Source organism: Homalodisca vitripennis, chromosome 3, assembly GCF_021130785.1.
Source record: "Homalodisca vitripennis isolate AUS2020 chromosome 3, UT_GWSS_2.1, whole genome shotgun sequence".
In the NCBI taxonomy this organism is placed as follows: Eukaryota; Metazoa; Arthropoda; class Insecta; order Hemiptera; family Cicadellidae; genus Homalodisca; species Homalodisca vitripennis.
Window position 1 is genome coordinate 151408623 of NC_060209.1, and position 26646 is coordinate 151435268.

A 26646-nucleotide genomic window follows, 5' to 3' on the forward strand; every position below is an offset into this window, starting at 1 on the left:
ACAATATTTTTTAATTTAATATAGCCTTAAAGCCAGGTATTGTTACTATATGGGGTTTATAGGTCAATTACTGAACAAACTAGAAATATTCTCTGATGGTTGAGAAAAATGTATTGCAGTTGCAATAAAACATTTATAATTAGTTATGTTGTAAAATATGTGTACTTTTATTTGGTTTTTTTAATCAGTGGACTCTGAAAAATAGTTTTACAAGTGTAATCCTGCTGATATTTCTATCATCTAGTAACTATTGATTTACAAAGTTACAATGTATACTAGATTTTTTTTCAGTTGAATCAACAAATTCCATGTTTTTGTTTTCTTATTACAACAATTATCTTTTATAAAAGTATAATATTTTAAAAAATGACTTAAAAAATATTTTTAACGTTTTTATTTTACTATAATAACTTTAGGACTCTTAATCCAGGTAGAGCCTTTAAGCAAGCTATTTTATAATTTTTTGAAATTAATTGAATGCTAATGGGAAATGTAGATGTTTTCTAAGAATTTAAAATTTAAATAAGGGTTTTAATCTGAAGACAGCTGGTAAAACTGTTAATTTACCGTAAAGTAATATTTTTACCAATACCTGACAAAATTTAAATTATCATATTTAAAACTATAATTGATAACTCAAACTACACTTGGAAAAAAATACCATTCACATTTTTGTTACATAACATAAATGGACAAACAACATTTTGTTCAAAGTAAATTAAAAGCAACTAAGAAACAATCTGAAGATCGAAATAGACAGGTGCTCAGAGAGGAGGAGGAGATGGCTCTCACTAACAGGTAATTCACTTTTGTTTTCTAGAAAAATGTGATCTACTCATTTTTACCAACTGATAAAGGAAAGTAACTGCCATATATATATACCAGCCCACACACATTCAGTGTTTCGATAAATAATCTGTAATTCATTTCACAATTGTTACATAATTAATAAATGAATTATAATTTTGGTTACTTGTGAACATGTATGTAGTTGATTGTAGGCATACAAGTAAGTATATAAAGTGTTTATTGTAAGGGATTAAAATAAATTTATAAAACAAAAAGTACCATTTTTGTAGCAATTGTGAGAAACAAATGTTTCTGCTTAGTTTTGGTTTTGGTGATTCCATTATACCTTACAGCTTTGTAAACCAACCAATCAACTATTACATTCTTTTGACACTTTAAGCTAATGGATTTCAAACAAAATAAGTCTTCATTTTTATATATATTACTGTGTTTGTCAAAATGTAGATTAGTGCTCAAAATCTCTTAATTTCTACACCGTGGAATCTCCTGTTTCATTGTAGCTGCTGTATTTGTTTTAGTAAAAGTACTATTAAATTTCAGGGAAATTTGGTATCAAAGCGATCAACATAAAGCCACTAGTGAAGCGTTTGCCAGCATTGCTGGAAGATAGGGGACAAGACGGTGCGAGATGAGACCAAGGTGATGACAGTTGAAATCTATCGGTGGATTGGTGTGGCTCTTAATCCACAGCTGACCTCTCTCAACCTGTTCAGGTAATATTTTCTATATAAAGAAAATGAATTAGGCCCATAACATAGATATCAATTATAATGATAAGTTTGGTTGTGTAGTGGTAATTATATTATCTGGTTGTTTCTGAACTCCCTCCCCTACAAAAGCTCAATCTGCTCTTGTATTTCTATAGGTTTTTCTCGTCAGTTTGCTGCTTTACCCAGCCTATTTAACCGTACTAATACTGCTAACTGTGGTTCCGACCTCTGTAAATTACATAAGTAAGCCAGTTGAACTGTTCCTAGTATTTTCAGTTCTGCCATTGTAATGTAAAGACCTTAAATTTGAGGTATTGATGGGTTATCTTCATGTAAAGTATTTTGGAGTTTGGGAGAGAGTTTGGTTTTGAATCTATTCAAAAAAGTCTGTGGACGTTATACATGCATATTTGTGAATATGTTTTAAAAACTTCACTAGAATATTCATTTAAACCTACTTACGTTATAATTCCGCTTGCACATAATAACAATAGAAAAATTTTTTTTTTTATACTTTCAATGTATGTACTCATATAATTTTATACTATGCTATCCTGTGCTGTGCACAGTAGCCTAATCTTCCATCTAATTACGAATATATATATATATTACTCTTCTTGATTCATATCTTCAAAATAGATTTGAAAATTCCCAAACCATTAAAAAAATTAAGGTTGTGGGAATACAAATTTTTGGTTTACCCAGTTTACACCGTCTAAAGTTGTCACTGCTATAAAATAAAACTTGGCTTGCAATTTTGTTACTTATACATCTTTTTGTGTGATTTAACCACTGCAACTCCAAAGTAGTCAAGAGAAATTGTCATACTAAGCTTTTTTCCCCGCGGCTTTACCTGCGTAGTACTTACCTATATGAAAAAAAAGAAATAGAGCATAAATGTTTTATATAAAATTTAAGAAGTCAGTTAAAAACTTTAAAATATATTTAATATTTTTTAAACTCTTGTTAAAAATATTTTTAGCTAGTTGTCAAATGCCTACTTATATTAACAATGTAACAGCGATTAAAAAAAATACTGAGGAAAGGACGTCTGTAAAATGGATTGATAAAGAAAGATCCATAAAACTTAACTCCAACATAAATTACAATTACGGTATAACACTTGTTTATATTTTATATATTAAACCTGACATTTCGAGCACTTATCACAGGTGATCACAGACAAACTGAGGTATTGGTCATGTTTTAAATCGTTTTATATAAGTAAACAAACTATTTTTTTAAATTTGAATTCTACTTTATTTGGTTAAATGAATGTGTTATGGGTGGTAAAAAAGCACTCTTAAATGTTAATTCAGACCAAAAGCTATACCTGTTCCAAATTTCAGCACAATCCGTATAGCAGTTTCAGCGTGATTCGAGGACAAACCTCCAAATATCCAATCATTCAAACTTTCGCATTTATAATATTAGTGGGATAATTTCTTTGTTCTTTTAATGATATTTTAAAATTTAATAGAATGATTGTTTTTGGTCTAAAGAGCTTTTTGTTTGTATTGTGTTTATGATTTTAATTATTTATGAAGCCTTTTTACTGTTAAAAATTTCATACATCATTCATTGTTACTACTTGCATTTTCTGTGCTCAATAATTTGCTAATAGTTTTATTCCCAATAAAATACCAGTATGTTATATTTTTCTTTTGATAATTGTCTTGATTCTTCTTAATTGTTTATATTAAAATCAGTATTTATATTATTAGTTAGTTATTCCCGTTAGTTTTGAAAGTTCATTACAAATTTTTAATTCTTTTTCTATGAATGAATGCCTTTCTAATTTTCCAAATTCTTTTAACCTTGTCTTTTATTTTATTTTTGTAATAAATATTAATTTATCTCATTACAAATAGACCTAAGTGGGTTGAGATCTTAGTTAAAAACCGAAAAGAAAAATATTTTGAGGAGCTTGTTTCATTGTTTAAAATATTCATTTAAATTAATACACTGATTCATATTATCACCTACAATTTCTTCTTCTTTATTCATTGTAATTAAAGAAGAAGAAAAAGAAAAGAAAATCCTGTTTCACCAAGGTAAACTCGTTCCCACACCTCAGCGGTTTCCATGGCGAAAAATCCATGTATTACAGTTTGAACTGTTTGACCATTCCACTTAGCCCTAAGCGACTTCTTTTTATTCCCCTCATCTTAAAATTTGTCATTCAGGGGTCAAAGATTTTTTATCAAATGAAGAGGCAATTACCTTCGTGAAACAATTAATTATTTTGGAGAGAAAATGCAGAGTACTATTTGGAAGGGTTTACAGAGATGAGAGCATCACTGGGACAAGTGTTGTAGTGTTAAAAGGAGATTATGTTGAAAAATTTTAAAAAATTTAAGGAAAAAATATCTTGTATCTTTGTTAGGTCGTAAACTTTTCAGACCACCCTTGAAATTGGAGTGATAGAAAGAGTTTGCAAGTGAGTAATCTGTGCATATGGGAAATCACATTAAAAAACATAACCAGCTAACGCTGACTGCCTTTGTTTTACAACAGGCAGCGCTCTGTGTTTGGAGGAGAGATACAGTCCTTCTTGTCACTCATCGTTATGAAAGATGGTATCTTTGTTTTTATAGTATATTCTTTCACTCTGTATACTTTACATTTCTTCCACAGATGATTCTTTAAATGATATGGTGGTTAAGTGGTAGAGTTTGGTGGAATTTCAACTAAGTGATACACTAATAGTTAAATGACTATAGAATTCCGTAGACTAATAAAATATTGTAGTAAAGTTGTTTCTTACTTTAGATAACAGTCCAAGAAAACAACTGTCTATTCAAAAAGTGAAAACATTTCTCAATGAAAATTAATTATGGTGTCTTGCTCACTTAGTATACCACTGACGGTCAATTCTCTTGAGATGGCAGATATGTAAGGGCCAATATCTACGGAAATTTTCTGTTAAAACATAGTTTTACTTACTTACCTATTGTACCATGCATACCTATTGGATCTATTAGTAAGCAAAGATGTTATTTTTATAGATGTAGTGATTGTACATACTATTTTGATTTTCAGGTGGCCAGAACTTGAATCAGAATTTTGAGAAGGTGTGAAGGGCGAGAAAGCTGTACCTACAAGATATTTAACGTTCACAACAGGCTGTGAAACAAGCACAAGATAGTTGAGGCAGCTGAAGGTAGATGAAGGCGAGTATAATCTATTATGTATGAAATTGTAAGTTAGACAATTCTCGAGACAAGACCCTCAAACTAGCAATTAATTTGCCTAACTTTTAATCCAATTCAAAAGTTGATTGATTATTAAAAAATTTGATCACAAAAAATTTTAAATTGAGGTAAGTAAGTAGAGGTTTTGGTTTTATCTCACTCACTCTTATTTCCTAAACTGGATCTTCAGCCAATACTTATAGACTCATATATAGAGTATTAACACATATATCCAGTTTCCCGATTCACTTTATATACTTTAACTGTTTCATATACAGGTATAAACTATTTAATTATGTTTTACGAATATTCTGTAATACAGTACTTCTCTTCTCCTTTGGTATTGAAACTGTTGTTTCACTTTCAAGCAATGTTAATACTAGTTTATTACTTACATTAATTAGTGTATGACAATACTTATTCTGTTTTTAATACTTGCAAATAAATACTAGTTGCCTGGATAAAAAATAAATTACTGTTATTAACTCATGATCCTGAATCTTGTATGATTTAAAATTAGTTTTTGATGATCATGTGTTTTTTTAAAGTGTTAGAGTGGGATGATTGGTGTACAGGTGGAGATGGGTGACGAGTGTGATGATGGGGGTGCCCAGGATATCGACCCTTATGAGTTGATTGGTGCCAGTGGACATCTTGTCTTAAACTGCCTAAGGACTGGCAGGAGAAGGTGGAGGCCAAGAAATTGGCAGGTGAGCGCAAGGAAGTGCTGGACGCTCTAGATCAGATGATGCAAGGCAACCCTAAGCTGGAGAATGGGGATTACGGAGACTTTAGTGCGAGCACTCAAGAAGGCTAGTTTTGTCATTCTTCTTTACAATAATCCCATCATCTCACTAGTACAATACAATAGCAGTCTTCTTTTTTTACTGACTGTCACGGTTTTATCATTAAGAAACAGAAAAAGATGGTATTTTTTGTTTTATGATAAGATGCCATTCTTAATATCAAGCTTTTAAATCTACCTGGAATAAATTAATAGTTTGGTAAGTTTGTACAAAACCTTATAATTTACTTTGAAAAAGCTTTCCATTTAGTTCCAACCTGATGTACGATAGAATTCAATTATCATCCTGGATTATCTTGAGAATGAAAAAAATCCTGTGAGAATACCTGATTTTTGTGTGAGATACAATGCTGACTGAACTGTTCTGTATTAGCTACTTCTTCTTCTGCTATGGGGCGGTCTATTACCATACACTTAAGGTATTAACTACTACTACTACAAGCTTCTTCTTCTATGGGGCGGCCTATTGCCATACACTTAAGGTATTAGCTACTACTACAAGCTTCTTCTTCTTCTTTGGGGCGGCCTATTGCCATACACTTAAGGTATTAACTACTACTACAAGCTTCTTCTTCTTCTATGGGGCGGCCTATTGCCATACACTTAAGGTATTAGCTACTACTACACGCTTCCTCTTCTTCTTTGGGGCGGCCTATTGCCATACACTTAAGGTATTAGCTACTACTACATGCTTCTTCTATGGAGCGGCCTAATGCCATGCACTTAAGCCTCAAGGGCCTTTTGCGCACCCCGGAAAGCACACCATAAGTCCTACTGTCTATTATTTCTGCAGTTCCACAAACCGCAGAAAAACAACCTATCAGGTCCTCCTGGGGAAATTCACCACTCTTGTTCAAACTACCAAAGATGGCATACCGCTCCCTTGCTATTGATGGACAATCAAAGAGCAAGTGTTTGGCAGTTTCATCCTGCTCATCACACAATCTACAGAGCAGATCCTCCTGAAGGATGGCGACTCTGAGAAACTGCTTCCTCAGGTAACCATGTCCCGTGATCAGACCTATAACCCGAGAAGACGTTGATCTATTTAGTGAGAGAAGGTCAGACGCCACTCTGGAGGTAGGCGACTGTAGTACCATTCTGCTCATTCTCATGCCCGGATGCAACCTCCACCTTCTCTCATGTTCAGTGCAAACCCATTTTGAGACAGCCCCAAAGGATTCCACACCTTGTAATTACCCACAGAACGGGTTGGAGGGCCTGTCATAATTGACGCTGAGACCCGGTTAGCCAGGGCATCAGCTCTTTTCATTCCCAGGGATCCCCTTATGACCAGGCACCCAACAAACAGTCACATTGTTGATTCTGGCAAGGGAAGACTTAATAGCAATCCCAGACAAGTTTGGACTTTAACACCCAAGTGTCCAGCGCCATCAGTGCTGCCTGACTATCTGTGAAAATATTGATTGTCTTACTCCTAGATCGCAGACGAAGATTCTCACGTGGCACATTCCATAATGGATGTGACCTCTGCCTGAAAAAACTGTAGGATAAGGACCCATAGGGACCACCAGCTCCCTGCATGGTCTCACCCCCACTATTCCAGTGCCTGTGCAGCTTTTTGTTTTAGAGCTGTCTCCGCTGGTGGAAGAGGTTCTTTTCCCTCCGACCAATCATCCCTAGGAGGTATGACAATCTTAAAGGGTTTGTCAAAGGAAAAGTTTTTGTAGCATCTGATCAGAGATCATGTGCAGAACATCCTCCTGAATCAGGATGCTAATTCTACAGTGCCCACTGATGCAGCCCAACCAGAGTCCCACTTGTTGAAGACAATAGGCATTCCTCCTGGCCATAGCCCGAATAACAATGTCCAGGGGGGCAAGGTTGAGGCAAAAGTCTAGAGTTGCACCCAGCGCACTAGGAAAAGCCCCATTAATATCAAGGCAAGCCATCCTTTGGATGCCAGCCAGACAAGCTACCACCATCTTGGCCTCCGTTTTTGGCTACCAGACAACAGCTCCATACATTAGTGCAGGTCTGACTATGGAAACGTAAAGCCAGTACAAAAGCCTCGGCTTAAGTCCCCAAGACCCACCTATCAACGCGTCTGCAGTGAATTAAAAGACCATTTCCCCCTGGCGATGACCCTTTCTAGATGAGGTCCCCAATTTTAGAACCCTATCTAGGATCACGCCTAGGCACTTGACCTCGAACATCAACTCAATGGAAGGACCTCTGAATAGACCTACGGACCTTATGGACCAATACCCTTCATCTGTCGCCTCCTAGTAAAGGCAACCACAGCAGCCTTGGTGAGGTTGACAGTAAGGCCCACCCCATCACAACAGTTTCCCACCATGTTTAGAGCAGCATTGGTCAGTTTCGTGACTGTTGTGTTGAACTTTTCCACTCACAAGAATCACAATATCATCTGCGTTACCTCTGTGTAAAGACACCGCTATTGTTCAAAGACATTAGCAGGTCATTTACAACTAGGTTTTACAGGAGAGGAGAAAGGACGCCACCCTGTGGACAGCCCCTCATAGTCCTTGCACTGACGCTTGCTCCATAAGGGTTAGTATAGTAGTCCTAAGCAACGTGATTCAGGCTGTGAAGTGCATGGTGAGTGACAAACATATTTCGGGTACAGGTAACTAGCCTAAGGTAGTGTGGTAGATTGTTCAAGGGTGATGGATTAATCGAAAATGAAATTATTATGCTTTACACAATCGAGGGCAAATCACATAGACATCTCTAACACTTTCATATGTTATAAAAAAATTAACTTCAGTTAAAACAATTTTTCCTGAATTTGTTACAAAAATTGAAACAGAAAATAGAGTTTCGTTATTTTTACACTCAACCACTCTTGAGTAAATGCAAAAATCTCTGCCCATCTTCATTGCAAAGTTCATGAGTATATTGGCTTTAATCATTGTGTCTTTTAATTTAATGGAATATTCACTGAAATCAAACCCAATTTCAAATCATCAAATTATCACACAATAGCCCTAATTACCAATGTGGTAAAACATTTTTGAAAATTGGATATTGATTGTGTCAATGTTTGAAAAACTCATGTTTTATGGAATTAGACAAAGATTGATTGGGCTCATAACCATTCAACACACAACACAGAGTAGTCTACTCAGATAACTTGATAAACCACCTGTTATCTTGAATTATTAACTACCAGGAAGTTCAGTTGTCTGTGTTGGGTCGAATTCTCTTCCCACTCTATTTATACTTTCATAGTGCTTCCATCAATAATTCTTTTTATCGATGACAACAGTTACTACCAATGATTTTGGAAGTTTGGGTATCTATAAGTATTAGCCAAATTGTACTGACCGATTGACTGGTCAATGTTGACTGAGAGCAGCACATGGATATATAGATAATTGCAAGAATTGTATGGTCAAAACTTATTGTCACAAATCTTACTGACCTTTAAGTAGCTAGACAAAAGCACTATGGTACTTGCCATATTATTTAAGAAACAAAGACCATCATATGTTTTACAGATGGTTACAAAAGACAGCAAACGTGGTAGTGGTGGCTCTAGCAGCCAAGTGTCTGGGTGGTATAGCAGGTGGTCTGAAGAAACGTTTTCAGCCATACGCCACAGCCTGCATCGCAGGACTACTGGAGAAGTTTCGAGAGAAGAAACAGTCTGTTGTTACAGCTCTGAGAGACGCAGTTGATGCTATGTACATAAGTGTAAGTAAAAATAAGAGTTAACCAGTAAGTTTTTGGTAGCAAATCGCTCATATTCATAATTTCTTTATTATTACATGAATACAGAGGTGAAATTAGGGCCACATCAGTATACAAATCCCAGTGTTATAGGCTGTGCTGCTTCGTAGTCAGAGTATTATTAAAATGTTTGAAAACCTACTTTTGATTCTTAAAAGAGACAAAACATCCTTTCCATAGAAAAAACATTGTTTTATATATTGCACAGAAATAATTAGGGAGGGAAATTTAGTAAATTATAAATGCTATTTATTTAATTTAGCTGCCTATGTCTGTTTTAACTTAACTTATATTGTAATAAATATTCTCAATAGGCCTTTGGTTAAGGTGGTAGACTGGAGTGATGACTATGATTTTTTGGTCATAGTGAGCCATATTGAATTTTTTGTCATATTTTTCTTGTAAAGTTTTTCAATTCCAGCTATTAATTTTAAATTGGGAGCTTGGCTCATCTGACCAAACTACGGTATCTTTGATGTCAGATAGAAACTCTCCTAATATCTTTGACATGTAAACAATTGTTATTAATTTCTTAATTATGATCTAGGTTATCTCACACCAAAGTATATTGATTGATTGCTATGGTAGTAAATGCTGCATGTGAATAAGGAGACCTGTGGTTATTTCTAGTGATAGCTTTGTACTTCTGGTTTGGAAATAAATGTGTAATTTTCTGCAAAGTCCACTTGAACCAGAGCTACATGTTTTTACATTTGTTTCTAAATGACGAGTCTGATATGTCTTTGTTTGTTATCACTTAACATAAACATGTTCTTGGAATTAAAACACATAGAATTTATGATTTTAACAAAATTATCCAACAAGAAACAAATGGAGGCTTTATTAACTACTCTCATAATTGTATTTAGACAACTCTTGAAGCTATCCAAGAAGATTTAATCGTTGCTGTGGAGAGCAAGAACCCCTCAGTGAATGCTGCTTCACCAGTTGTTATCCAGTCATCCTAAATAAGAAACTACTGAAGGCTACTCTAGTTTATGTGATAATTGTGTTTAGACAATTCTTGAAGCTTTCCAGGATGAAGAGATCGTTGCTGTGGAGAGCAAGAACCCTTCAGTGAATGTTGCTTCACCAATATTGTTCTCCAGTAATCCTAAATAAAAAACTACTAAAGGCTACTCTAATTGATTTGATAATTATGTTTAGACAATTCTTGAAGCTAACCAGGATGAAGAGACCGTTGCTGTGGAGAGCAAGAACCCCTCGGTGAATGCTGCTTCACCAATATTGTTCTCCAGTCATCCTAAATAAGAAACTACTTAAGGCTACTCTAGTTTATGTGATAATTGTGTTTAGACAATTCTTGAAGCTTTCCAGGATGAAGAGATCATTGCTGTGGAGAGCAAGAACCCTTCAGTGAATGTTGCTTCACCAATATTGTTCTCCAGTAATCCTAAATAAAAAACTACTAAAGGCTACTCTAATTGATTTGATAATTATGTTTAGACAATTCTTGAAGCTAACCAGGATGAAGAGACCGTTGCTGTGGAGAGCAAGAACCCCTCGGTGAATGCTGCTTCACCAATATTGTTCTCCAGTCATCCTAAATAAAAAAACTACTAAAGGCTACTCTAATTGATGTGATAATTGTGTTTAGACAACTCTTGAAGCTATCCAGGAAGATGTGATTGCTGCTTTGGAGAACAAGAACCCCTCAGTGAAGGCAGAGACAGCAGCATTTTTGGCTCGCTGCTTCACAAAGTGTACTCCAGTCATTCTCAATAAGAAACTACTGAAGGCCTTCAGTGCTGTCCTACTCAAGACTCTCAATGAATCAGGTTAATATTTTAAGTTCACGTCTTTCATGATTAAGGTAGCGGATGAGGCAGGTTTCAACTTCAGTTTTGAGAGAAGATCAGGCTTATCTTTATCAGATTGGAAGATTATTGCTATTCTTTGTAACATGGAGACATTAAAATAAATACACAAATGGGATATTTCTCAGTCGAAACTGAATTTCTGTTGTTGACAGAGGTGCCCATTGGCACAAGATATAACATAATTTATGTGTGTTTTATTAAGGAAAGGATATGCAAAATGGTGGTATAAAGACGTAATTAATTATAATAAAAATAGAGGCATTGGTGTTTTGTTCCTGTCTTTAACAATATAAAAGTGTGATAATAATCGACTACTGTTAGCTGTATTTCTTTCAATGCATTTTTAATTTTATGTCTTATGTATAATGTTACTGTTGATTATTTTGTTATTCATCAATAGTAATACATTTTTATGGAGGGTTAACTCTTTTACTGATGCTTATTGTTTTAAGGTAGATCCAAATAGTTTTTATATATATATATATAAAACCCCAACAAGAAACCCTCACAAGCTGTTTAAATGGATAGCTTTAATATAAACCACCAGTCGTCTTGTGTTATAAATGATCAATGATTTGTGTTCAAATCTATTATGAGTAAAAAGTAACCTCAAATAATGGTAGCTTACATTCGGTGGGATCATGAAAATCCCAGTGTGAAGTATTAAACCAAGTACGCCATCGGTACCATTATTCTGTTTACCAAATTATTTTATAAGAAGGGCCTTGTTTGTACCGTAGATGGTATTATTGACTCCTTAGTGAACTGGAAACCAAAAAATTATAATAAATGCATTAGATTATCTCTAAAATTTTCTTCACCAGGTATACCACTTGGCTCCAGAATTTATTTTTATTAAGTTCTATTTCATTTTTATCTTATGATTCTATCAGATTTTTTGTTTGGGTTATAGATCCTACTGTCCGAGATTCATCTGCTGAAGCCCTAGGAACTGCTATGAAAGTTGTTGGTGAAAAAGGCATTTCACCATTCCTCACTGACATAGACAATATTAAGATGACCAAGGTAAATTATTTATGCAATTTAAATTGTATAAGTTCATGTTTATTTGTAACAGCCATGGAACTGTTTTTATGTGGATATGTTAATACATGTTGCAAGACAAGAGTTCTATCATCAAGAGTTTAAAAATACAAATAATTTAAAGTCATATTGAGTTCATTTAAATTGAAAACATTTAACTGACATTTGTAATTGATGATATGTTAAGATCAAGGAGGCGTGTGACAAGGCAGAGCTGCAGGTGAAGCAACCCAAGGTGGTGGCCAAAAAACCAGCTCCCGCAGCTGAACGCCCAGCCAGTGCTAAGCCTTCAGCAGGTTCTACTGCACCAAAACCTGTAAAGCGCCCAGATGGCTCTGCTACCAAGAAACCTGCTGCAGGAAAAAAGCGGCAGCACCCAAAAAAGCAGCTTCATCCAGTGCAAGTGCCAGTATGTTCATGCCATCATCTAATTTGTATTCACTAATTTAAATTGGCAAAATGTTTAGCTCAACCATATCACTGTAATATTGTTAGGTTGTATGATTACAACATTGCATTTTGTGAAATACAAAGGAAACAAGAAAAGAAAAATTCACCTGTTGGTAGTATAAAAACTTAACTGTATCAGTGCTAAGAGGAACGGAGTTTACTGCTATTCCCATGGTAGCAAGATGTACCATGGGAACACTGCACAAGTCAACGTTTAATATAATACACAATTGTTTCCCAATTGAATTAATTGGTTGTTTTTAGCTCTTAGGCTTACGAGGCCGTTGTCACAATTAGCATCAAAACATTGAAGAAGCTGAAGTTATGGGTTCGCTATATAGGCAGTTTGGCCTCACAGTAGAAATAGCTTACATGAATTCCTACTTTATATTAATCCCATACACCCCAACATCTTCACCATAGATGTTGGAAACAATAGGAGTGTACTGTTTTGTTATGTGATAATAACAGCCAGACGGAAGTATAGCACATTTAGTATGTAGAAAACCAACAGTCTGGCAATATATGTATATCAGTTGAAGATAGTTAAAATAAAGAGAAGAGTACATTACACAAGATATTACAGGAGAATAGTATAATAATATCCAAATAATAGGTACTAAGAGAAAGCTACCTGTAGAGCGGGAGATGAGCCCAGAGGAAATCAACTAGTATTGTCCAGGATATTCTAGCAGCTACTGTATACAAAGTAGAATAATGTTATAGGTACTAAGAATAAGCCCCCGTTATAGCGGGAGATGAGCCCAGAGGAAATAAACTAGTATTGTCCAGGATATTTCTAGCAGCTACCCATATACAAAGTACAATAATGTTATAGGTACTATGAATAAGTCCCCCGTTTTTATAGCGGGAGATGAGCCCAGAGGAAACAAATTAGCATTTTCCAGCATATGTCTAGCACATATCCGTATACAAAGTGCAATAATGTTATAGGTACTAAGAATAAGCCTCCTGTAGAGTGGGAGATGAGCCCAGAGAATTGTCCAGCATATTTCTAGCAGCAACCCATATACAAAGTACAATAATGTTATAGGTACTATACAATAAGCCCCTCGTAGAGCGGAAGATGAGCCCAGAGGAAATAAACTAGTATTGTCCAGCATATGTCTAGCAGCTACCCATATACAAAGTACAATAATGTTATTGGTTCTAAGAATAAGCCCCCCGTATATAGCGGGAGATGAGCCCAGAGGAAATACGAGGTGTATTCAAAAAGTATCGCGAATATTGTGTATTTTCAAAAATTATTTATTTATTTGTGAATATCTATTTTGTCCCCTTCAACGTAATCCCCCTGGGATATTATACACTTGTGCCAACGTTTTTTCCAATCTTCGAAGCACTTCAAAAAATCATTTTTTTGTATCTTGCTCTATCTTGTCAATCGTGGCATAGCGTTGTCCTTTCATGGGCCTCTTCAGTTTCGGGGAACAAGAAAAAGTCACAGGGAGGCCAGATCTGGGGGATACGGTGGCCTGCGGTATCATTAGTGTGTTGTTTTTGGCCAAGAAGTCGCATACAAGCAGTGATGTGTGAGCAGGGGTGTTATCATGGTGCAAAAGCCAATTTTTGTGTTTCCACAAATTCGGGCGTTTTCTGGCGGATTGCTTCGTGCAAATTGCACATAACTTGCAGGTAATATTCCTTATTCACCTTTCTACCTTGTGGCAAGAACTCATGATGCACCACGCCCCTGCAATCGAAGAAAACTGTAAGCAAAACTTTCACATTCAACCGAACTTGGCGTGCTTTTTTTCAGTCTTGGTTCGTGCGGCAGCTTCCATGGAGATGATTGAGCCTTGGTTTCCACGTCATAACCATAAACCCACAATTCGTCATCAGTGGAGCAAATTCAGGTCATTGCAGACAGGTTCCAACATCTCATTAGCAATGTTCATGTGATGCTGTTTATGATCGAAAAACTAAGCAATTTTGGTACGAATTTTGCGGTGACCCGTCTCATGCCCAAATTATCGATTAAAATCGAATGGCACGAGCCAATTGATATGGCTAGGTCCTCGACAATTTCTCTAACAGTGATTCGACGATTGGCCAATACCATTTTCTTCACTTCATCAATTTTTTCGTCTGTTGTTGAAGTGCTCGGGCGTCCGGCACGCTCTTCGTCGTTCACATCTTCTCGGCCTTCTGAAAAACATTTTGTACCACCGATAAACGTTGCTTTTGTCCAAAGAAGCTTCTCCGTATGCCATAGTCAACATTTCAGAATGCATCCGCGCACTTAATTTCGTTTTTCAAACAAAATTTTATACAGGTTCTTTGTTCCATTTTTTTGAATAGCGGGAGATGAGCCCAGAGGAAATAAACTAGTATTGTCCAGCATATGTCTAGCAGCTACCCATATACAAAGTACAATAATGTTGTAGGTACTAAGAATAAGGCCCCCGTAGAGCGGGAGATGAGCCCAGAAGAGGTGGACGAGAAGGCAGAAGCCATTTTCCCACCAGACCTGCTGTCTGGCCTTGCTGATTCCAACTGGAAGAAGAATCGTTCTGGCTGCTGTGGAACAGTTCCATCAGGTCTGCATTTCTACCTTTATAGTGTGTATAGTATAAGTGTGATTTTAGTTAGGTTTGGATTAATAGGGCTGAAAACCAGAGATTGTTACTAGATGATAAGAAAATCAACAGACTTACCTTGAAAACTATCTTTTAGGCTCCAATGATTGAAAGAATATATAAAACCAATAATTTTCTCACCTTTATTCGGAATTTTTATTGCACTGCAATTCTTCTCAACCAGTAGAGAACATTCTAGTTGTCTGTCTGTTCACTCTTGCTTGCAGAGTCATGGTGGGAAGCAGGGCCAATTCACTTTTTTCTGGACACTTATCACTGTGTAACTGTTGATAATGTATGGATACTATATTATGTATTGATGGACACTGTTGGTTTGCTGAAGGAAGTGGAGGGAGGGACTTATCTCAGGTATAGGTTTGGAAGATTTCTTGATTTTTAAAGTCCCTCCCTTGTAAAAATGTACTTTTAATGTCTATATTATAGATTTCTTCCAAAATGTTCCAGAAGTGCTTACAGATGTGTGATTAAAATAAAATGACTTGGCAGATCTGTGACGTTTCTTTCCCCGTACAGCCTGGCCCTAGGTTGTAAGAGCTTTGAATGTGATGACAGCACACAAATTGGTGTGTACAGAAGGCTGTCTTCTCTGGTGGGATGTTTCTTTTAGGAAGGTTTAGTTAAGCTCATGACCCGCTAAGTAAGTGGCTAATAGGAAACTATGTTGGAAAATAATTTAAGATACAATATTTTGTGTAGAAAACAAAACCACTTTGATTTTTTGCCTTGAATGTACTAAATATTTTTTTGTATCGAAGAGGAAAGAGAGAGGATTGTATTACACTGAGAGATGTGCAGCTGAGAGCAGCAATTCTCTGGGGAGAGATAAAGAACGTTCTTTCAATGATATTATATAGTTTTCCACCATCAAATAAACCGGAAATTTTGCCCTATATCATAATACATTGTAAATTACACTTATTGTACTACAACCTTAATAAACCAAGATTACTTGTTTTTAGTTAGCAATATACATAACAATAAAAACACCTGTATTACTTAACCCTCTCCCGCTCGCAAGGCATGAATCGGCCACCACATAGCCACTGCAGCTTAAACAGCACAGATCGGCACGCACTGCTTTACCCGCTAGAGCCGATAAGTGCTGCTCTCGAGTAGCAATATTTTGTACTACGGGTTGTTTGCTATCAGAAGACCATTCACTTTACTTTTACAGTAGATTTATTCCATTATATTGCTATTAATTTATATTAGTTGTGCGGAAACAATGGCGGGTTAGAGTCGTACACTTCGTGACAGTGAAATCGATATCGTTATTAGTAGTGATTGCGATGATTCAAGTGAATGTAGTGATGTAACAGAGCCTTGTGAAGTGGTTGGTGGCATTGAGGATGTAGTTCGGAGTGATCACAGTGGCAGAGTGACGGCGAGCCAGACAATGACCTTCACCAAGTAACTGCGCAACAAACTACTCCGTGCCACCGACGCCCAGCTGTCCGTGTGCCACCTCCCTGGTCTCGTACAGTCAACTTCATTGAACAATATATATAGTAAAATAATTAATATATATATAATTATAGTTAATTACAATGACAGAACCTGTGTAAGTTGAGGCGCAGCGTATTTTTACCGAGCGCGACCAGCAGAGCGAATTAATTGAGGTTAGAAGCACCATGAGCGCTTGGAAACAATGCGAGCGGGAGAGAGGGTTAAAGACACTGAAAATCTTTACTCCTGGTTTAGGAGGATTAAGCAGAAGGTGAAGAATATTGCTTATCAAAATAAATGTTCTCTTTATCTTTTTGATATTAGCAGCAATAATGATCATTGCCTAATAGTGGTAAATATGTAACAGCAGTTGTGACTGACTATTAAAACAAGATGGACTCCAAGTTTTGGATACATTTTTATTCAATATATTTTGTTGTTTCATTGGATTACATCAAAATGATCTTTTCTTGTTGGACAATCTCTCTTTCGATTACTAATTATTTATAACCCATGAACTTTTATATGGTTTTTGCTGCACTTCTTTAACATAATACTTCATTAAGGAAGTGATCCCTGAAATTATAGTTTTAATTTTCCTAAACCAGAATTGTTGTAATTGTATCACTTGTTCTTGGTACCTGAATGGATTCACTAAGTTGTTTGTCCCATAGTTGCTGGGCACCTTGGAGCCGAGTGAAGCTCCCAGTCAGATGTTACTGCAAGTGATCAGGAAGAAGCCTGGATTGAAAGATACCAACTTCCAGGTGGCAAAGTTGAGACTGGATGCAGTTAAAGTTATAGCTGAAACCTTCCCTGTGTCTGTGTAAGTAAAATTGTAATTTTTCTTAGATATAAATTATTTTATACGTTTTTTATTTAGTTTTTGAATATTCTGTTTTGATTGCTTAAATTAGTCTCCACACTTTGTTAATAATTATAATATCAATTAAATAAATGTTAAGAAAACTTGTGTGAAAAAATTTAGGTCACAGTAGATAATTTCATAATGTTAATAACAATGTTACAATGCAGTAATTTTATTCATAAAAATGTGTTGTGTTAGAAATTTAGGATAATTTAAATATAGTGAATTTCTAAAGTAGAAAAACAAAAAATAAAATACTTTAAAAAGCTTTCTTTATAAATTTATTATAATACATACAGCTAAGGATAGACTTTTCCAGTTGAGTTTTTGTGAATGTTGATTTTTAAAACAATCCAATTTCTTAATTATGTATAATTATAATTGAGTGGATATGAGCTGTTTCTGATAATTTTTTATTAATTCAATTGTGGTTATGAATTCTTCGATCATGTTGATTGCTATCATACTAAAAAAGCTTATACCTTTATTTTTAAATAAAATTTGATTATTTTCTAATTGTATGTGTTAAATAAAATTAATAATCTGATCCTACTTGAATCAGATAGTCAAATAAATTTAGCGTATGCTATTTAGGCCATGAAATTTTATTATACCTTGTACTATAATTAAAACAAATATTCTTTCCTGATTTATACTGACTGTATCAATATAAATATGTAATTGTATTTCAAATGAATATACAAGGCCCGAGCTACCATCTTCTGAAGTATTTCACAGTAAAAAATATTTTAGTTTAACAGTAATTTTTCAATACTACTTTTACTTAAAATTATTTATATTGAATGACAGTTGCCCATAATAAACTAAACTGAATTGCACAAAAATAATTACTCAATGATTTCCAGAACGGTATTCACACAAATAGATAAACTCTATAAAATAAAAATATAAGTTGCAATTAAACCCTCTCAGAAGTATGGAGGCCATATGACGTCCCTTTTTGCACATTTAAAATGAGTAACTAATGCAACACCAAAAATTACTATAAGGAGTAAAAATGAAAAAATAGTTTAAAAAACTCTCGTAACTTGTTTATTTACATTGTAAAACATAGCATTAGGATTGCGTGTTTTACACTTAAATTTAATTATTTTTGCTTGGTTTGAAATTCTTTGAAACAAGGAATAATGCAAAAAGTAACATCACCGGTTGTTTACCTCATACGAGGTTTCTCCTGTATGTGCAGTACTTTGCTTTAGACATTCTTGTATCGTTTTTCACTTTAGGGCAGTTCCCACATAAAGTGATGTACACAGTGAGTACTTATTACCTGCTGGAGTGAAAGTCGGTGTTAGGTGGGAAATATTTGTCTTTTCACTGGAGTGCATATCTTATGCAAGTTTTATGTCACGTGTCTTTGTCCAAAGTCCATGAGTGGTTTTATTTTTGCCAGTATGTATGTTGAAACATACGAGAGGCATTCAACAAAATTATGTCATGTAAGTATAAAAAAAACTTCCTTTACCACTTTATAGTGTGTTGAGTCATTGAAGCTCATCACCATAACGGCCTTATCAACAGCCCCCATGGGTTTGTTATAATATGGTCTCTAAGGGTTTGCAGTAGTTGTTTTTTTGGTGACTTCTACCATTTTGTGTTTTTACGAACACTTGACGATATAGTTATATGACGTCTGTCACACCATTTCGTCTCAAGCAAATCTCCATTGTGCCTCACTTCTACATCGCCTTTATTCATCTTTTTTTGAAAATCATGGCATATCTGTGCAATTGCTTCTAACATATTGCAATTGCCACGTGCTACTAGACGTAAACAGTGCAGGACTGTAATACCACTTGTCCACATACAATATATTGTTCGAGCCCAGATTAAGTTTCATGAGGGTATCTGTAAACCTTTTCTGGTACACCAGAGTTTACACAGCTGTCATCAGTGTAGTTAGTCTCTTTTCCATTGTAACAAGTTAAAAACAATTCCACTTACTCTATCAAACAAAACAGAGTACTTTGTACTGAAATGCTTTCATTTGGACGGAATGTACTGCTTGAATCTTTACTGTCTTTTCTAATACATGAAACTTAATCAATTACAACAAAAAGTATAAAGTGAAATATCTGGTTCAGGAGAAGGTTTGAAACTTGTATGTTTGCAGAACTGGCGTAAACTGTGTGGTGACCGATGTTGCTGAGAGGTTGAGTGATATCAAGACACAGTCAGCGGCAGCTGACGCATTGACAGCTCTCAGTGAAGCCACTCGATTGGAACATGTAGCCATACAAGTGCTGGATTACGCTTTCGCACAGAAGAACCCCAAGGTCCAGGTTGAGGTGCTCAACTGGCTGGGCAGTGCCATCCAAGAGTTTGGACTCACGTAAGTTACTCCTAACAACATTCAATCTATAACTCGAAACTGAGAAATATCTGTCAGATCACTAATGTGGCATTGTGTTTGTTGACAGTGTTCAGCCAAAACTTATAATGGACAATGTTAAGAAGGGTGTAACAGCAATCAACCCCTTAGTCCGCACAGCTGGAGTCACATTTGTCGGCATACTGTCAGTGTATATGGGCAGCCAGTTGCAGTTGTACTTCGATGGTGAAAAGCCTGCATTGCTGCAGCAGATCGCTGCTGAGTGTGATAAGGTAAACTTGTTTTTATCCTTTCTGACAATTCTTAGTTACATATGAAGAAATAATGTGGAAGGTATATCTTCTGTAGTACTACTATCCAATTGCATATTCAATAAAAGCCTATTACGGGCCGGCTGTAGTTGAAACAAGCCTTAGTTTTGTTCCAGAAAAACGATGTTAAACTTCGAAAACTTTCAAGCCTTTATTTTTGATTGTAGAGAGGAGTTGTATCTCATTTTAAAGACAATCAATACACAACTAAACGCTTTGTAATATTCTCATGAAGTGTATAGTTTTTGAGTACTTAAATATTAATGTAAAACAAATTTTTGAGATTTTTTTTGAATAACCAATAAAGTATTGAAGAAGGTATAAAGTATTAGGATGCGTACTGAGTATATCTTTAAAATGAGATATCTCCCACAACTTTACGACCAAAAGTAAGTAAGCATTTATCTTAGGACCTTAAAATTTGAAAAAGTGTAAAGAAATAACCAAAATAACTAATTACTGTAGCGTAAGAAATAATATTTTAGTTATAATTTATATAATCTATATTTGTTTTGGCACACCATTGAGAGTTTGTTGCACCTGCTCATGGACAAAAAACTGATCAACATTACGCAAAGTAATGATTGCTTCAACTTATTTTGTAGTTATTTGTGTTTATAAACTTTTTAGAAACACACAGTAATAAAATGTGATTTACAAATAATATTTGATTAAGAAGTTTGTATTTTCCATGTCTATATTTACATTAGCGTGTCTGCAGGTTCTATGCAGCAGACGTTAGCTGCTCAGCGGTTATCAGATGGTCACTTATTTTCACTTTCTTTATACTTCGTACGTTGGGTGTCGTACATAAATAGATTTTGTATAAATATATATCCATATACTTTTATTTAAATGTAATATAATCTGGAAGCTCATTTTTTAAAATTACCATTTCTATTATCTTGAATCTTTAAAAGCAGAGAGTGAGAGGATATGATTTGCAGTTTTAAAAATATATTAATTTCCTTTGAAATACGTGGTATTCCTAGGTTTCTTTTTTCTAAAAGGTCAAAGAAAGTTAAAAGTAGAGTTCATGTGTATTTGGTTTATTTATTGGTTGTACTGAACCAAGCTTTATATACGGACAGAATTGTGCTCTCGTATGTTCATGCACCACAGACATCTGACTCGCAATGCTGGACTGCAGTATGATCCACGGTAGAGCTGTGTTGGTTATTGTTTGTTCCCTTTATTTTTCCAAATTGGCTACATGTAGTTTCCAAACATCAAAGAAAGGAAAGTTATTTAGTACACACAATACTATGTGGCTTTTACTGTAAATTCAGCTGTAAATATAAACCGTCACCATTGCATTCGTGTAAGTGTTAAATACAGATTTATAGTTGTTTATTTAGTTTGAAAATGAAAAAAAGTAGAGAATTGTAAATTTTCAGCTGAAAAACCCAAGAAATAACCAGGAATTTGAAAAAATGTTTTGAATGCCTACCCTGGTTTGTTTTCTGTCGAGCAGCTAACATTCATGTGTAGACACTGCAGACACATGGCTTTGTACAAACATAAACATAAAAAATACAAAAATCATGTTAAATATTATTTTATAAAAGCATGATAATTTGGTAATTAGGTGATCAATCTTTGTCTCTTCAACTTCGGATGATAAAGACCCTAGTATGTTGTGAATATGGTTTATCTGATACCTATTATTTATAATGAAATTCAAATTAGTAATGAACATTACATTATAATATTGGTACAACAAAATAAGAGCATAACTCTACAAAGTGGACTGCTTAGAGGAAAGCTACTCCACACTAACATAAATCTACAATAACATATATTATTAGGTGTACATTATAACATATAGATGTATTTATGACATTTCTGCATAAACTAAGAAAGAAGTAAAAATACTAAATGTAATATGATAAAATTCAGACACTTAACATTAACAATAACATCCATAACATCATGCTGAAAAACATATAATCATAAAAATTATTTACTTCAGTTACAGCCTTGTGATTGAATTTTTGTTGTAGCATGCAGGTGAGACGCCCCGTAGCCCAGTGAGGGGTGTGAAGCAGGAGTCTCGACGAGCTAGTGTGGACACCGTTCTGAGCAACGCTACAGAGGATGATGAGGACAGGCCTGCACCCATGGACCATGGAGATGCTGGTAATCTCAAACGAGTGGATCTCTCACCTTTCATCACAGATACATTCATCAATGAATTGTCAGATAAGAATTGGAAGGTGAGTTTATAATAGAAATAGATAAAAAATAAAAAATTGAATCCATTAAACTTAAAAACCTAGATCTGAAAAATTTGTTGGTCTTTCCAATCTCAGTATATTATTCACAAATATACCCTTTGACCTTCTCAGCCAACAAACTTAACCCTTAGCACGCCGTAGATGAAATAATCCGCCGATTGATAAAAATATATTTTATTACTGTTTTTGAAGTTTATAAGCTCAATATATAAGCCACAATACTAAGTAATGTACTGGCTTGACCAAATAATCCAGTTACAGCTGTCAGGTGGCCGCAGTAGGTAAACAATAAATTGTTTTGTTGCTGGCAGCTGTTCTCCCACTCCCGTCTGTACGCTGATGACAATACTATCCGCCATTACCAACTGTCAGTGGAGCACGAATTTTGCCTTTGGGAAGTGTTCTTGTGTTGTCATTCCTTATACAAACAGTTGTAAAAAGTTATTGTTAACATGTTTTAGGTGTTATAATCAAGTTTTTATTGTTTTCTTTTCTGTTGTGTAATTATGGCTCATGTCCCAAGACCCCTTGGCTTCATCCCAATTTGTGTTTTGAAGTTTACCATACAACTGCATAAATCTATCATCAGAACTCATAAACTAATGAAGATCAGCACATTACACTTTATTTGTTTTCTTATCCTTGTACATAGTTTTCATATTTTTCATCACATGTATTTGATTACTCTGTAACCTGAATTTGATTTTTATTGAAATATTCCATTATTATGAAAAAATGTGATTATTTTAATGCAAGTATTACATTATTGTAAAATTTATTTTTTGTGTGTGTTATTAGTCATTAGGAATTAATAAAAAAATAGCTTTAAGGAATTTTCATTTTTTTCACCTTAAATGAGCGTAATCTAAAACAAATACTAAATTTATATCGGCGTTTCAAAGGGTTAATATCACAAAATATTTCTCTACTTACAGATATAATTTAGATGTTTAAGTGCAATAATTGGGTAAAGTATTCTTGTTAACATTTTACTCCATCATCTGACTCAAGAAAGCTAGTAGTAGATATATAAATTATTAAATTTTATCGAGACTTGTACATTTTACTTTATTTGTAAGTTTACCTGAGCTCCATTTTGATTGGTCTTGTTGCTTCTTTATCTGATAAAGAAATAGACACTTTTTACTTACACTTCCTCAAGAACAGTATATTCATCAAATATTTTTTGTAAGAACTAAAGCAAAGCAAAGCAGGTGAGAAAGGATCGTCTCAAATGTCCAGCTCTTGCTCTCTCAAAAACTTTTCTTCAGTCTGTAGGTGGTTTCAGATATAAGCCAGCTATGGAGTTTTTCCTCTTCAAAGAGATAAGATTGTCATTCTTGATTTTATTTAGTAGCATGTTGTACAACTGTGCACCTGGATAGAGTGATGCAGAACCCTCTACCAATCCTTTAAGAAGGTGTGTGCTTTTAAGAGACTAAATTGCAAGCCAACAATGGACTTCATAAAAGAGAGACGATTAAAAAAGTTGCTTAGGATTTAAGTATTAGAGAAGCAATTCTCCAATCTAATAATCCAATCTAATTCTCCAAGAATTGCTATTAGATTGGAGAACACAGATAAAAATTGAAAATATTGTTTACAAAAAGACAACAAGGGTGATAAACAATAACAAAATATGAAAACCAGATATTTTGAAAAAACTTCCAAGTACTTTTTAAGTGCTTTACTCAGCTCCAGATCAAGGAAGTTCAGCCAATGCCACAGGAAAAAGTTATGGAATTTCACAAAAAGTTTAAAGACGGAGAAGAGAAATTTTACAGCAAAAAGGAGGTGGTTTTATTGCTGGAAAACAATGTAAAGAATCAGGGAACTGAACATTTCAGCTGGCTGGTTTTACACTGACTGTTCCACAAGTTTAAAAGCTTTAAAAAGAAAACAATCTACTTCAGAAAGCGCTTTTAGTAATGGACAATTTTGCTCTTTGTAATTTATATGTAATTGTTTCTGGTGATATTAATACAATTTTTTTTCTACTTCTCACCTACTCATGGACCATCTGTTAGAAAAATCTTGAGCATAAATGTAGAAATAAAACTGTTGAAAAGCCTCATTAAAACTATTGATGAAGGAAATAACATGGTACAAAAAAGTGAAGGAAGATATTAAAAATCAAGAAAACTAAGTCCATAGAGCATAACAGTGAGCCTTACATAGGTGGCTTAAAGATTTGGAAATGAAACAATCACTGACAACTATGTAGACAAGTGGATCAACACAGACCTTCACTCTAAGTCCTTGTGCTTTTGGTCTCTTTTATGCAGGGACGTGTCTATAATCTGCAATATGTTAATATAATTTGTCTTCTATTCCTTGACAGTGATGTAATAATATGTTTGTGTATTGCATATTAGTACACCTAGAAAGATTTCGCAAGGAAGTAGAGGTCCTCCCAATCTTTCTTCTGTGGTCATAGTAGCTGAAACCGTGTCCACAGGTGAGGGCAGAAGCTGTACAGAAGTTACAGAACATGGTGTCTGAGAGCAAGTCCATCCACAGCAGTCTGGGGGAGTGTCCACCTGTACTGGCAGCAAGGCTTGTGGACTCTAACACTAAGATAGCAGCTAGTGCTCTGGCTCTCTGTCAGTCCCTGGCTACTGCCATGGGTCCTGGCTGCAAACAGCATGTACGCGTTTTCTTCCCCAACTTTCTTCAGGGCATGGGTGACAGCAAGGTAAATTAGAGACTCAGTTATTTCTGTAACATCATTAAGCATTCTGTAATAACCTACAACATGCTGTATCTTTCAGAAATTTTGTCGGATATTTTAGGGGATCTTTCCATGGTTATAATAAACCCACAAACTGATGTTTACGTCATTTTTGAAAATTGGTAGCTGGATTAGTTTTTAGACGATGGACCAACCACAAAAAAATTTAATTGAATCTTGTCCGTTGTTAGAATAAAGTTTTTGATTAGTATAAACTGTTTTTGAGCTATGAATGATTTATTTTACATCTGCATTGAGTATTTTGCTGTGTTTCTAAACTGCCCTTAGAGCTACAAAACTATTTCTATCAAAATTAGTTATTTTTTGTGTAGTTTATAAGATTAAGTCAAAATAAATACGCAAATCAAGCTAAAAGTTGCTCTGTTGGATCGAACAAACTAATTTTGTATTTATCTTTTGACATGACTTTAATAGCATGACTTAAAGCATGAGTTTATTGCAATAAGGAAGTATTGTCCAGAATTTAAGCACCAAATGCGCCCCCACACGCGCAATTTTGTGGCTGGGGTGATGAAAGTGTATGAAATTGTATTGTATTTTTCCTGAATAAAGTGATTTTGAACTTTAACATACACACACATGCACATGTAATATTATTTAAACAGCTGTATGAGCTTCTTATGATTTGTATGTTTTTTCTTTTAATAGATGAATTGGTAGAGACCGATTTTTAAGTGATTATTTTTTAGATTAGATGTTTACTACTGTACATGATCACAGTTTAATTGCAACACAGTTGATCCATTAATGGTTAATCAAGAATCAATTGTATCTCAATCAGAATAAATAATTAAAACAGTTTTTTTTTCAATAAATTATTGTTACTTGAAAAGATTAATATAAAGATTTTAATTATGGATTATAGTAGGATGTGTGTAATATTTTAAAAGTACATTATGGAAATTCAGATGTAGACTTTTGAATGTCATAAAATCATTGTATTAGTATTTCCTGATAACAATAAATTGCATGGATTTAATTAACACGTAGAAATGTTTCTTCTTTTTTGTAACCATTATTTGTAACACTCTAATTTCTTTTCTGGTAATTTATAATAAAGAAATGTTGTAGTCTGAGCTTATGTACCAAATCAAAAGATTAAATTATCAACAGGTTTGTATCTATTTGTTTTGTGGTTTATCCAACTGTATGTTTGGTGCAGGTGTGGATTCGGTCTGCAGCCGTAGCGTGTATCAACACTTGGGGGGATCAGTGTGGCTATCGGGAGTTCTTCGACGGTGAGATGGTCGCTGATGCCCTCAAGTCCGGCTCTCCAACTTTGAGAACGGAACTCTGGGGCTGGTTGGCTGAGAAACTGCCTAACAGTATGTCATTCACTCATAGCATTCATTCAAAAGAAATAATTAAAGCTACTCAAAGTAGTTTGTAATATACCTGAATTTGCAGTCAGATAAGTGATTTACAATGGAATTTGAATAAATTGTACCTCTGAATAGGACCAGTACAAAAGTTTGAATGATCTGCAA

At 34.8% G+C, this 26646-nt stretch overlaps 1 pseudogene; it reads left to right on the forward strand.

The window, feature by feature from the left end:
• The window catches only part of LOC124358400, a 42629-nt pseudogene that overhangs the window by 4989 nt on the left and 10994 nt on the right, over positions 1-26646 (forward strand).